The sequence below is a fragment of the Oncorhynchus gorbuscha genome, linkage group LG08 (assembly GCF_021184085.1).
Source record: "Oncorhynchus gorbuscha isolate QuinsamMale2020 ecotype Even-year linkage group LG08, OgorEven_v1.0, whole genome shotgun sequence".
Lineage (NCBI taxonomy): Eukaryota > Metazoa > Chordata > Actinopteri > Salmoniformes > Salmonidae > Oncorhynchus > Oncorhynchus gorbuscha.
Genome location: NC_060180.1, coordinates 50,585,676 through 50,599,270, shown reverse-complemented (window position 1 = coordinate 50,599,270; position 13,595 = coordinate 50,585,676). Strand labels below are relative to the sequence as shown.

The following is a 13,595-nucleotide window of genomic DNA, read 5'->3' as shown; positions in this document are numbered from 1 at the left end:
AGATTAATTGTCAGATCAAACAGCAGATCTCTTTGTTTTTTTTGGGACTTAAAACTAGCATCTCTGTTTTGTCTGAGTTTAACAGTAAAATATTGGCCTGCCATCCACTTCCTTATGGCAGACAGCGTATATGGTGTTGTGTGAGCGAGCAGTTTGCGGATTGTGAATAGAGTGCCCCATGGTGGTGGTGGGGTTATGGTATGGGCAGGCATAAGCTACGGACAACGATCACAACTGCATTTTATCAATGAGAATTTGAATGCACAGAGCTACCATGACAAGACCGAGATCCTTGTCCTGCCATTCATCAGCTGCCATCACCTCATGTTTCAGCATGATAATGTACGTCCCCATGTCGCAAGGATCTGTACACAATTCCTGGAAGCTGAAAATGTCCCAGTTCTTCAATGGCCTACATACTCACCAGACATGTCACCCATTAAGCATGTTTGGGATGCTCTGGATAGACGAGTACAGCAGCGTGTTCCAGTTCCAGACAATATCCAGCAGCTTCACACAGCTATTGAAGAGCAGGGGGTCAACATTCCACAGGCCACAATCAGCCTGATCAACTCCATGTGAAGGAGATGCATGAGGCAATTGGTGGTCACACCAGATACTGACTGGTATCCACGCCCCTACCCTTTTTAAAAGATATATGTGACCAGCAGATGCATATCTGTATTCCCAGTCATGTGAAATCCATAGATTAGGGCCTAATGAATATATTTCAGTTGACAGATTTCTTTATATGAACTGTAAATCAGTAAAATCTTTGAAATTGTTGCATTTATATGTAATGGTATTCGTCGATGGAAGATGAGGCATCATCGGACCAATGCACAGCGTGGTAAGTGTTCATTCTTACTTTATTAAAACTGAACACTAATAACAAAGGGAATAACCGAAACAGTCCTGAATGGTGCAAAACACTAAAGAGAAATTAACTACCCACAAAAGTCCTGTGGGAAAAAGCTACCTAATTATGGTTCCTAATCAGAGACAATGATAGACAGCTGTCCCTAATTGAGAATCATACCCGGCCAAAACAAAGAAATACAAAAACATAGAAAAAGGAACATAGAATTCCCACCCAAATCACACCCTGACTAAACCAAAATAGAGACATAAAAAGCTCTAATGTCAGGGCGTGACAATATATTTGTGTTCAATGTAGTTAGTTTTGCAACAGTATTGAAAATACATTTTGGATTGTGTACGTGACCAATAAACGTTGATTTGATCTGATTTATTTTTTTTCAGGAACAACTTGTGAAAGAGGGAATTGTCACCCTGGGGAACCTGGGTTTGTTTTGAACATGGCCAATGCATTTCTAGGTCAGTGAGATATGTTTCCCACAAAGAGGGCGGGTGTGGGCTTCGTGCGTCAAACTATCAGGTGGCGGCAGGTAACCTAGCGGTTAGGAGTGTTGGCCCAGTAACCAAAAGGGTGCTGGTTTGAATCATCGACTCGGGGAAAATCAGCAGATGTGCCCTTGAGAAAGGCACTTAACCCTAATTGCTCCTGTAAGTCATTCAGGATAATAGCGTTTGGTAAATATAAGCCTCAATGTTATGCTGATCACAATGTACATTTGTGCGCATGTCGATATAGTTGTCTTTGTTCGATAGAGCTATTGGACGTCTTTCAGCAAAGTTTCTATTGGCGGAATCATTGATAACTGTTCAAGGTGAGACATTTTTTCTGTCTTCTCTGAAAGATTACAACTTGGTGTGGGGCGGTGCTTCGGGCTCTGGCCCTGTCTCTCTCCCAATGCAACATTTTTTGAAAGGGAGGCGGACACAACGCAAATCCTCTTAGGAAAATGTGAAAGACTTGACCAGACCACAGTCAAGTGATTCGTCTCATCAACACAATGTATTTTGATGTTCCCTTCGCTAGCTGCATGGTGACATTCAATGATTATGACAGTGGACGCATTTCAATCTCACAAATTGAGAGGCATGATGCAATATAAAGTTAAGGTCATGAACAGATGTCAATCAATATTATTGGCTATCCAGCAAGCTAGCTAGCTAAGTTTATTAACAGTGAGAGGAAACAGTAATACAACCACTTACTGTTGTACATCTCTGAAACTGATGATCTGGTTTTACTAGAAAATGTTTGCCTAAACATGGCTGTAGCTACTGTCGTGCTGCCTATCTAGGTACATGTGTACTGCCTGACCACTGTTCAAATGTTGAGGGCTACGACACATTTCAGCCTCGATATGGTTCTAAATGTAGAATAGATGATCATTTATATATTTTATATTATTATTTTTCTTACAGACATTACTGTGTTGTGTGGTGCCGGTGCTTCTTCCTGGAGTGGATTCTAGATGGAGAGAACACAATTTATTTGCCTGTGTGTGTCATTGGAGCAGAACTGGCTTGGATGAGATCTTTAAGGTCAGGGCCCTCAGCAAGGCTCACAAAATCCTTTTAGATCCAAGCCAGACCCTGTATGCTGACTTTTAACTACTCCCCTCTGGGAGCAGGTATAGGGCACCCCCCAGCAGGAAAAACAGAACTAGACAATCATTTGTGCCAGGTGTGATATCCCTCCTAAACAGCTCGAGCTAATGTTGCTATCGATCCAGTAAGGCCGACAGTCTACTCTCTTTTTGTTGGTATGTAACTGATATTAATTTTATATTGTCAATTTGTTTTCTACTGTGTTTAAACACACATATAAACGTGGACATGATACTGCAACTATCAGGTTTTCGGTAAGACCCAAGTGCAGACTGTGTTGAAGTAACAATGTTTATTACAACAACAGGGATAGGCAAACGACAGGTCAAGGCAGGCAGGGATCGGTAAGCCAGAGTAGGGGCAAAGGCACCGGACGGCAGGCAGGCTCAGGGTCAGGGGCAGGCAGAGCGGTCAGGCAGGCGGGCTCAGAGTCAGGACAGGCAATGGTCAAAACCAGGAGGACGAGAAAAGAGAGACACGAGAAAAGCAGGAGCTGCGAAACTTGACAAACAGAGAACCAAACTGGTTGACTTGACAAACAAGACGAACTGGCCACAGACAAACACAGAACACAGGTATACGTACCCATGGGATAATGGGGAAGATGGGCGACACCTGGAGAGGGGGGAGACAAGCACAAGGACAGGTGAAACAGATCAGGGCGTGACAGCAACAAATGTCGCCATAGGGACGATAAAGTCCGTAAAGTAAAGAAAGTGTCCAGTGAACTGTATCCCTCTCTAGATTAATTGGACATTATGCTGGATTACAAGCAGTAGATGACTCAAGGCGAGCTGAATGGCAGTATGAACATGACAACACCCCTCTCATCATTTGCAGATAAGCAGATGTCTGCACTTTACACCTCAGACACAACACAACAGCTGCTCCTAAGTGACACAGCTGTACAAGCTTTCACTGAACTTTACTACACTGATCATACTGTATGTGTATTTGTAAATGGCAATTTCATCATGACCACCTCTCCCATCCTCTGCTGATCACATGTTCTCTATACTTTACTACACATGGGACACAGTGGCAGCGTAGCCTAGTGGTTAGAGCGTTGGACTAGTAACCGAAAGGTTGCAAGATCAAATCCCCAAAGTCAAATTCACAAGCTGACAAGGTACAAATCTGTCGTTCTACACCTGAATAAGGCAGTTCAGTTAGCCCACTGTTCCTAGGCTGTCATTGAAAATAAGAATTTGTTCTTAACTGACTTGCATAGTTAAATAAAGAAAAAATAAGCAAATTGCACTCTGTTCATACTGTATCTTTTGTGTATGTTACTTTTACCATGTAACATTCTTGTTGAATACCCAGTTGTCTTTTTGAGTCAACATTAGTGTTTTTTTTAAATAGAGCCTTTATTTAAATAAGGCAAGTCAGTTAAGAACAAATTCTTATATACAATGGCGGCACTGCCCTTGACATATATTTGGATATATCGGAATGTCAGTTTGATGCTACTGAGCCCTGTACAGCTCGTGTACAGTGCATTCAGAAAGTACTCAGATCCCTTGTCTTTTTCTACATTTTGTTACATTACAGCCTTGTTCTAAAATGTATTGAATAATTTTTTTGCTCATCAATCTACACACAATACCCCATCAGAAAAATCAGAATTTTAGAATTTTGTAAAATGTATTAAAAAAAGAAAACTGAACTCAGTCTCAGTCTTCTTGGTTATGACTCTACAAGCTTGGCACACCTGCATTTGGGGAGTTTCTCCCATTCATCTCTGCAGATCCTCTCAAGCTCTATCAGGTTGGATCAGGAGTGTCACTGCAAAGCTATTTTCAGGTATGTCCTGTTGGAAGGTGAACCTTTGACCCAGTCTGAGGTCCTGAGCACTCTGGAGAAAGTTTTTATCAAGGATCTCTCTGTACTTTTCTCTGTTCATCTTTCTCTCAATCCTGACTAGTATCCCAGTCCCTGCTGCTGAAAAACATTCCCAAAGCATGATGCTGCCACCACCATACTTCACCGTAGGGATGGTGCCAGGTTTCCTGCAGACGTGAAGTGTTCAATCTTGGTTTCATCAGACCAGAGAATCTTGTTTCTCATGGTCTGAGAGTCCTTTAGGTGGGCTGTCATGTGCAGCCCACCAAGCCCCTTCTCCCCCGATTGCTCAGTTTGGCCAGGCGGCCAGCTGTAGGAAGAGTCTTGGTGGTTCCAAACTTGTTCCGTTTAAGAATGATGGAGGCCACTGTGTTCTTGGGGATCTTCAATGCTGCAGACATGTTTTGGTACCCTTCCCCATATCTGTGCCTCAACACAATCCTGTCTCGGAGCTCTACGGACAGTTCCATTGACCTCATGGCTTGGTTTTTGCTCTGACATGCACTGTCAACGGTTGGACCTTATATTGACTGATGTGTCTAATCAATTGAATTTACCACAGGTGGACTCCAATCAAGTTGTAGAAACATCTCAAGGATGATCAATGGAAACAGGAGCTCAAGCTTAAGTCTCATAGCAAAGGGTCTGAATACTTATTTATATAAGGTATTTATGTTTATTTTAATACATTTGCAAAAATGTTTTTTTTTTTTAAAGTATTGTGTGTAGATTGATGAGGGGAAGAGAAGTGCTCTGAATACTTTCCAAATGCACTGTACAAAAATTCTGTAAATCCATACAGGCAGAACAATTTTGCAGATTGATAGAAAATATCCATATTTATTTTATGGCGGTTCTACACCACAAGCCTGAGCCAGGTGAAACTAATTCCTAGTTTCACTTTTATTTCCATAAAAGTACAAAATACAATACTTTCAGCTGTAGATTGCATACTTATAGTTCTGCATGGTTCATCTTAGATATATTATTCTACTAGGCCAGGCAGAACTAGAAGTATAGAACCTACAGAATAAAGGAGAAAATATCCTGTGGAATTCTGGTACTGTAGTGGTTCCATCCCCTAGTAAGGAAATGGCATTAGACGGTTAGTTCTGTGAATCAGACAATTAATAGAGATATCTGTAACATCAAAACATGTCATTACAGTTTGTAAAAAACAGTAGTTGTTCAAAGTGAGACCTTTCTCTGTACAAAAAAACAGTAAGACATTTTGAATACAAAGGAATAACATGGCATTATTTGATTACTACTACAGACAGTGAGTCACTTGGCCGTGTCTTGCTATATAAAGCAGGCAGACAGGTTTCAAGGCATTCAGCTACTATTCGACTGAACGTTAGAATGGGCAAAACGAGAGAGCTAAGTGACTTTGTTATGATCGCCAGTGTCAAGCGGGCCGGTTCTCGTATCTCAGAAACGGCTGGCCTTCTTGGCTTTCACGGATGACAGTCTCTTTGGTTTCCTGAGAATGGTGCGACAAACAAAACACATCCAGTTAGCGGAAGTCCTGTGGGTGAAAACAGCTTGTTCATGAGAGGTCGAAGTAGAATTGCACGAATCGTACAAGCTAAGAGGTGGGACACAAACAGACAAACAACGATGCAGTACAACAGTGGTGTGCAGAACATCATCTCGGAAAGGACAACTCGTCGGTCTCTGTCACGGATGGGCTATTGCAGTGGCCGACCACACCGGGATCCACTCCTATCAACTGTAAACGAGAAGAAGAGGCTCCAGTCGGCATGCGATCACCAACACTGGCCAATTGAGGAGTGGAAAAAAATCACCTGGTCCTATGAATCCCGGTTCCTGTTGCGTCATGCTGATGGCCGAGTCAGGATTTGGCATAAGCAGCATGAGTCCATGACCCCACCCGGCCTGGTGTCAACTGTACAGGCTGGTGGCGGTGGTGTAATGGTGTGGGCAATGTTTTACCGGCACATGTTAGTTCACTTGATACCAACTGAGCAATGTTTCCACGCCCCCAATACTTCAGGTTGTTCTGGAGCCAAAGGGGGTTCTGACCTGGTGCTAGAAGGGTGTACCGAATAAACTATTCACTGAGTGTATAAACAAACAATATCAGTTACAGGGCCCCTGCAACATATCACTGCCAGAGTAGGTATTCAGGCAATTCACTCTAGTTTTGACCGGGTAATGGAGTGACGTCAAACTAAGGTGTGCCTGTCTGTTAGACATACTAGCTTAGTGTGTTTTGATGTGGTACAGCAGAGTAAACAGAGTTGTAGGGAAGAGGAGGGAGAAGGCTTTATAGTAACTGCTGAATGGCAGTGGTATCTAATGGCACTTGCTGGGTGTGTTGGTGGGCTGGGGAAGATAAGACTCTTCGTGGTTCTAGCAAATGTCCTGTCACAATGTCAACAGTGACGAGGCGACACCGGGAAGCCATATCTCAGACTGGTCGTTTTTGGCGTTACTTTTGGATACCGTAATAAAGTTTGGTTTCCCCCATTATCCTCTGCTCTCTGCGCTTGACCCACCACTCCTGGCTGTGTGACATAATGACTTTCAGAAGGTCTTTGTTTCTGGACATTTTGAGCCTGTAATCGAACCCACAAATGCTGATGCTCCAGATACTCAACTAGTCTGAAGAAGGCCCGTTTTATTGCTTCTTCAATCAGGACAACAGTTTTCAGCTGTAACATAATTGCAAAAGGGCTTTCTAATGATCAATTAGCCTTTTAAAATGATAAACTTGGATTAGCTAACACAGTGTGTCATTGGAACACAGGAGTGATGGTTGCCGATAATGGGCCTCTGCACGCCTATGTAGATATTCCATAGAAAACCTGCTGTTTCCAGCTACAAAAGTCATTTACAACATTAACAATGTCTACACTGTATTTCTGATCAATTTGATGTTCTTTTAAATGGACAATTTTTTTTATTTTCTTTCAAAAACAAGGACATTTCTAAGTGACCCCAAACTTTTGGATGGTAGCGTAAACTTTGGGTTTATTTAAGCAGGGCTCTGTGGAAGAACTCTAGATAATAAAGAAAAAGAGGGAAGACTAAATTATATGATTACATGGTCTGGAACATACTCTGTCTGGTCGTTAGGCTACATCTAACCACTTGTGAACCTCATCACACAAACGCATACAAACACTTCCCAAATTCATGTTTATGCCATGTTTACTGTATATTGAGCTAGCTTAGCCACCAGTTTGTAAATATTTTGCAGACTTACCATCAACAGAGCTGGAGATGAAAGCACATGCTGGTGGAATCAGATTCTGTACCACCTGGACCCAAACACACAACAATGCACAATTTAACCACCCTGCTAATTTTCTCGATCTTGGATAGCAGTGGCTGTTTAATCACACCGAACAAGGCCATTTCAACATAAATATTGTCAACTTGCTGTTAGCCAGCTGACGTAAACTAACTAACTTTTCTACATCGCCTTGGTCCGTACAATTGACCTTATTTTTGCACCCAAAAAAACGTAATACTCCCAGATCAACTGTAATATCAATGTAAAGCACAATTTCTCCCCTTTCCAACAAAATGAATGACGAGACCTTCATGATGTACATCTCTGCATAATTCAAGAAGGCAATGAGCTTCGTCAGGTCTTTTTTAAAATGTTGGGTGGGGAGCAAAGCGAATGCTACGAAGTGATCTGGAAAGGGGGAAATATGTTGTGTGAAGAAACAGGTGCTTTCACCCAATTTGTCCAACTAATTCACTTTCATCACATACCTGTTTGAAGGTTTGTGTCGAATTTGAAGAGTGATTTAGGGCTGCGCTAGCGTTAGCCTCACAAGTCAACTGCAGCTGTTGCGACTTTTGAGTGTCATGATGCCTCGCAGTAATGATGTGCAAAAAAATGCAATTGGCACCCTAGTCATGAAATATTAGTTTAATATTAGCAATAATTATATTAATTTAGACAAAAATCATGAATAATTATGTTTTCTTGCAAGTGTATATGGTTAAGCATTATTTTAGTCTGCGAGAGAAGGGCTAACCCTTGTGGAAAGAGGCTGTACGGCACAAAAAGATAAATGTAAGGTACAGCGTCAGAGGGGTCCGTTTTTTCATCTTTTCTCCAATACGGTTAGTCCATTACATTATTGTCAATCAACGCTGAGTCGAAATGTTGTTCACACCCCGGATTTTGATGCCAGCACAATCACTACAGTTCCATTCGTTTTCATTGCAGCCAGGTTTGAATGTCGCGGTTACGCACGTTTTTACGGAATGGGGTGAGTTTATGTTAGCTAGCTTTAGTCAGCAGCAGTATTGCTAGCCAGCTGAGAACGAACCAATAAACCATAGACAATTTATACACATTCATCATTACTACCAACACACAAGCAGAGGTTTAGTTATCTAATAGCCTGATAATGCTTTCAGAGTTAGGTAGCTAGCAAGATTAGGTTACCTCTAATCAAGCTCCTCTTGTGAGCTGATGTTGGTTGATTGGAAGTCTTCCATTTTGTTTTGAAGAAAAAAAACAATGGTAACCTAATGGCATCACTTCTCAGCTGGCATCGTTTGAATTTCCCATCAGTTCCGACTGAAAATCCCTCTGATAATCTTCTGGACGAAATGTTAGTCCAAGTTGGTGGGCACACCCCATCTACCTTGTCTCGCGGTATCGGACATTCGCTATGAAAGCCGGACCTTGTGGTTCACTATGAGCAGACCGAATAGACAGGAAGTGGAATCTTCCTGAGTCTACGAGAGAAATAAAAATGTATTTGTTCTAGCTTTCAGTTAATATAGTAATGATTATATACAGTGGCAGAGCTATAGTGGAATTTCACTTTAAAGCCTAGCTCTTCTGAAAGACTTTAAACACCAATTACCAGAGCAAAGACTTAGTTATTTAGTTGATAAAGAGGGTAGTCTCAAAATCAAAGTGTGAACTAAACTCGTCTAGAGTCCTTTTTTTGGCCATCGCTTTTCACACAAGAGCCAAGCTATTTTCTGCCTTCTTATGATTAGTGTCTAGAAATGTTACACGTTTTAGAGTGTTTCATCATCCGTCCATACTTTGGCTTTGATGTGTGATCCTAGATGATATAGCTATTCCACTAAAGATCATTAAAATGTTTGAATGATCTCTGTGTTGGGTCACAGACTGAGTGACATGGGGCGCACTTTATCTTGACACATCTTAGTGGTGTAGCCTCGCATCAAGTTATCAGCTGGTGTGAAAGGCTCATTAAACGAGTATGGGAACGGTTCACAGGCTTTTCAGTTTCTCTTTTCGCTGCTCTGTGTGTATTTTTGAAGGATTCCAAATGGGCTCCAGTCAATTCAGGTGTACTCTGTACTCTCCTACAAAGGCTATATCCACTGAGGGTTAAAAGAAGAGAAAATGTGTTTTTTAACTGCCTGACTTCATTTATGCATATTGGATACAAGTCTGAGATATAACACTCAAGTAAGCATATTATTATAGGAGTAAAGCATAGGATTTTTGCATAATCATTGCTTTGTATAAAACCATTTTAATCACACTTGCAAATGGATGTGTGTGCATGGTGTTTATGTTTGTGCATGTACTTACTTGCAAGGTGGATGTGTGTACTTGACTACACTGTATGTCTAGCTAGCTCTATGACTTTGAGTACTAAGTCCTTGTCCATCCAGTCACACAATGAGGCGGGCTGAAGCTAGATGTCAATAATTTGAGACAGAGACACCGTCCATCTATCCATCATTCACAAGGACCTAATGGCCCGCCTGAGGCAGCCAGCCATGTTGGACTGTGTGTTTGATGTGTGCATCCCACAGGATACCCTTTTGATGTCCAAATATCAGTTGGCACCGCAGTGTCAGGGCTCACAAATGGCTTTTTCTAATCCACTTGTTGTGGGGGAGTTGTTTCTTTCAACCCCCTTTTCTGAAGCCCAGGCCAAAAATGTACTTAGACACAAACATCCCTTAGACGCCTGACTGTCTCTCACCCCAACCCCTCTCCCCACTGCCATTGTGTGATTTGACTAGCTAATACATTTGCGTAGTGGAGAGAAAGAGAGAGGGAAAGAGAGGAGAGCGAGGGCATCAGGAAATCTCAAATAATGAGATGTCAAGCAGGGCGGACCATAATTGTTAATTACATTTATCCCAGTGCTTTTGGAAAGCAGCCACAGTGCTTTCAGGAATATGAAGTGGTGTCATCAACATGCTCCAGGTTCAACCTTTAAATGGGCCAGGGGAGCGTTCTCTCTGCTCAGTCCTGAGACTCCATATCGGACCATCTTCCAATCTCCCTACCTGACGGAAGAATGTGGGCGCATAACAGAACACAGCACACAGACACATGTCAATGCTAAACGTCTGGACAGGACAGATATATTCTCCAGGTATTAAGCAGAGTGAAACACGGACTCAGTCAACACGTCCACAGACATGAAAATGTGCTGTCAGTATGCAGTGACATGGACTAATAAGTACCTCCATTAAAAGCATGACTTTGAGTTGGTTTAATGTATATTGAAAGGGTTTGTGTCGGTTAGGAAATCTGTTCTAGAATGTTTGTCTTGGCCAGAGGCGTTTACTTACTCCGTCTCTCGCTAATTGACAGTTTAGATGTGATAAATTACCCTTTTTTCATTTTTTTCTCCTGGCCCTGAAACGTCCCACGAGGCACCGCTCATAAAATGTTCCATAAACAAAGTCTATAGATGCAGGTAGAGATAAAGGTCCAACGCAACATCTGTCCACAATAAATGTGAAACGTACTTTGACTCTCCCACCCACTCACAGCATGTTTTGATTTTTCAACAACAAAAAAATGTCTGTTTCTTCAGTGGTTCAGGGACGTCCACAGACTAACTAAACCCAGTGACACGGCCTCTTAGAGGAGCTTTAAAGTGCAAATTGTGTCATTCAAAGCAATGAAATATGCATATGCACTTCGCAAACATTTATAATTCAAGAATGTGAAAAAGGCCTCATAACTCCCCCGACAGCCTCAATTAGGGCTTAATTAAGTCATCGGGAGCACATAGTACACCCCTGCAGGTGCAAATGTACCAATTTGACAAAGAGCTCAAATTTTCAGGTATTCGACATTTGTGTGGATGTAGTTGCTTTGCTGGTAACTTCCTAGCTTGGTTTGTGCTATGATGAGACCATTGCTGGGGCTAGAATAACATTTCTCTAGACAACATCTGGGAGATACCCCCAGCAAGTACATTGAAGTGAACATTGAGACATTTAACACATATTCATATTCATTGGCCCTGTGCTTCTCACATACGTACAGTATATTCCTCACTTGATCGAGACAACATAACGGGAGAGGGAGCAAAGCATGTGTTCTTCATGTTTTTCTGGTTTTTCGAAGTGGCACTGAAAGCCTAAAACAGGCAAAAACAGATGAAGTCATTCGTTATGAGTTTCCAAATGTTAGTCACCAGTAATGTATTAATGTGTCTTAAAGCCCCTTGAAATCCTAAACCACTTAACCGTCTTTCTGCGGAGTAAAGAGAGACAAACATTGTGCTTACTTTGTTCACAATACTTACAGAAAGAAGGCTATTTTAAAAGCACATTGCAATGATCTTTTTGTATGTCCTTGATTCGATTTTTCAAGAAAATGATGTTGTTATATTACGAAAAGGACGCTCCTCATGAAATATGTAGTTGTGCAAAGCAGTTTCACCTTGGTTTTAATGAAAATGCAATTGACCTCACAGACACAAATGGATTTTTAAACAAATGATTGTTAGGCCTACAGGATTGTAATTGCAGAAAAAGATGGCCATAATTGAAAAGCAATTAACATTATGTTTAGAACAATGGTTGGTGGTAGTTAAGTTTTATCCAAAGCGTTGTGGAGACTTTTTTCAAAATCTTTCTACATCACACGGCAACAATATTATGACTTTTGCTCATTGTTTAAAGTTTATAGTAATTCTGATGTGTATAACATCTGTCATTGTAACACTACAACATATCCTACTATTACTTTGTCCCCGATGCATGTTTTATTAATCAACCTGTTCTCAAGTGGACTGTTGGGACAACTTTTGATTTGAACACACACACACACACACACACACACACACACACACACACACACACACACACACACACACACACACACACACACACACACACACACACACACACACACACACACACACACACACACACACACACACACACACACACACACACACACACACACACACACACACACACACACACACACACACACAGCTCCCCACCAATCCTACTTGCCACCCCAAACCATCTGTCAGACAATGTTAATTAGTTTTATGGAGTTCTTGGCAGACCGAGTATGACTGCACGATAATTACCCTTTTATTGTTTTCTATTCTATTGTTAATGTTGTTGTTGTTGTTTTGTGCCTTGTCCTAATTAAAAGTTCAGAGTGTCAAGGAATTAGTTCAGGCTGCCCTTTTTGTGCTTCTGAATCACTGCTTATTCTGCAAAGGCAATGTGAGGATGGAGGGAGAATGTGTGAATGAAGTGGGTGTGTGTGAGTGAAGATACAGTAGCCAGAGTTGAAAGTAGATTTATCTCGGTAATAGTGTCACCAACGCGGTGCAGGGATGTTATGGTGTCAGTTATAAAGGTCATTTTGTGTCGTCAAGATCAGGGAAGGAAAAGGGGGTCATACAGTGCATTCGGAAAGTATTCAGACCCCTTGACGTTTTCCACATATTGCTACGGTACAGCCTTATTGTAAAATTAATGAAATCTCATTTCCCCCTCATCAATCTAAACATAATACCCCATAATTACAAAGCAAAAACAGGTTATTAGACTTTTTTGCCAGTGTATTAAAAAAAAAAAAAAACTGGCCTCCCGAGTAGCGCTGTGGTCCAAGGCACTGCAATGTGCCACTAGAGATTCTGGGTTTGAGTCTAGGCTCTGTCGCAGCCGGCCGTGACCGGCACAATTAGTCCAGCGTCGTCCGGGTTAGGGGAGGGTTTGGCCGGTAGGGATGTCCTTGTCCCATTGTGCACTAGCTACTCCTTTGGTGGGCCGGGCGAAAAGCAGACTGACACGGTCGCCAGGTGTACGGTGTTTCCTCCGACAAATTGGTGCAGCTGGCTTCCGGGTTAAGTGGGCATTGTGTCAAGAAGCAGCACGGCTTGGTTGGGTTGTGTTTCAGAGGACGCACGGCTCTCGACCTTTGCCTCTCCCGAGTCTGTACAGGAGTTGCAGCGATGAGCCAAGACAATAACTACCTATTGGATACCACGAAATTGGTTAGAAAAAGGGCTATA

General features: G+C 41.9%; 1 long non-coding RNA gene across 1 annotated transcript; it reads right to left on the bottom strand.

Moving 5' to 3' along the window:
• Nucleotides 1–857: 857 nt before the first annotated feature.
• Nucleotides 858–9,020, bottom strand: LOC124040910. Its single transcript, XR_006839819.1, has 3 exons — nt 8,762–9,020; nt 7,559–7,613; nt 858–3,096 (listed from the first exon to the last, which is right to left on the bottom strand). It is a non-coding gene; the product is annotated as an uncharacterized LOC124040910 (long non-coding RNA).
• Nucleotides 9,021–13,595: the final 4,575 nt, after the last annotated feature.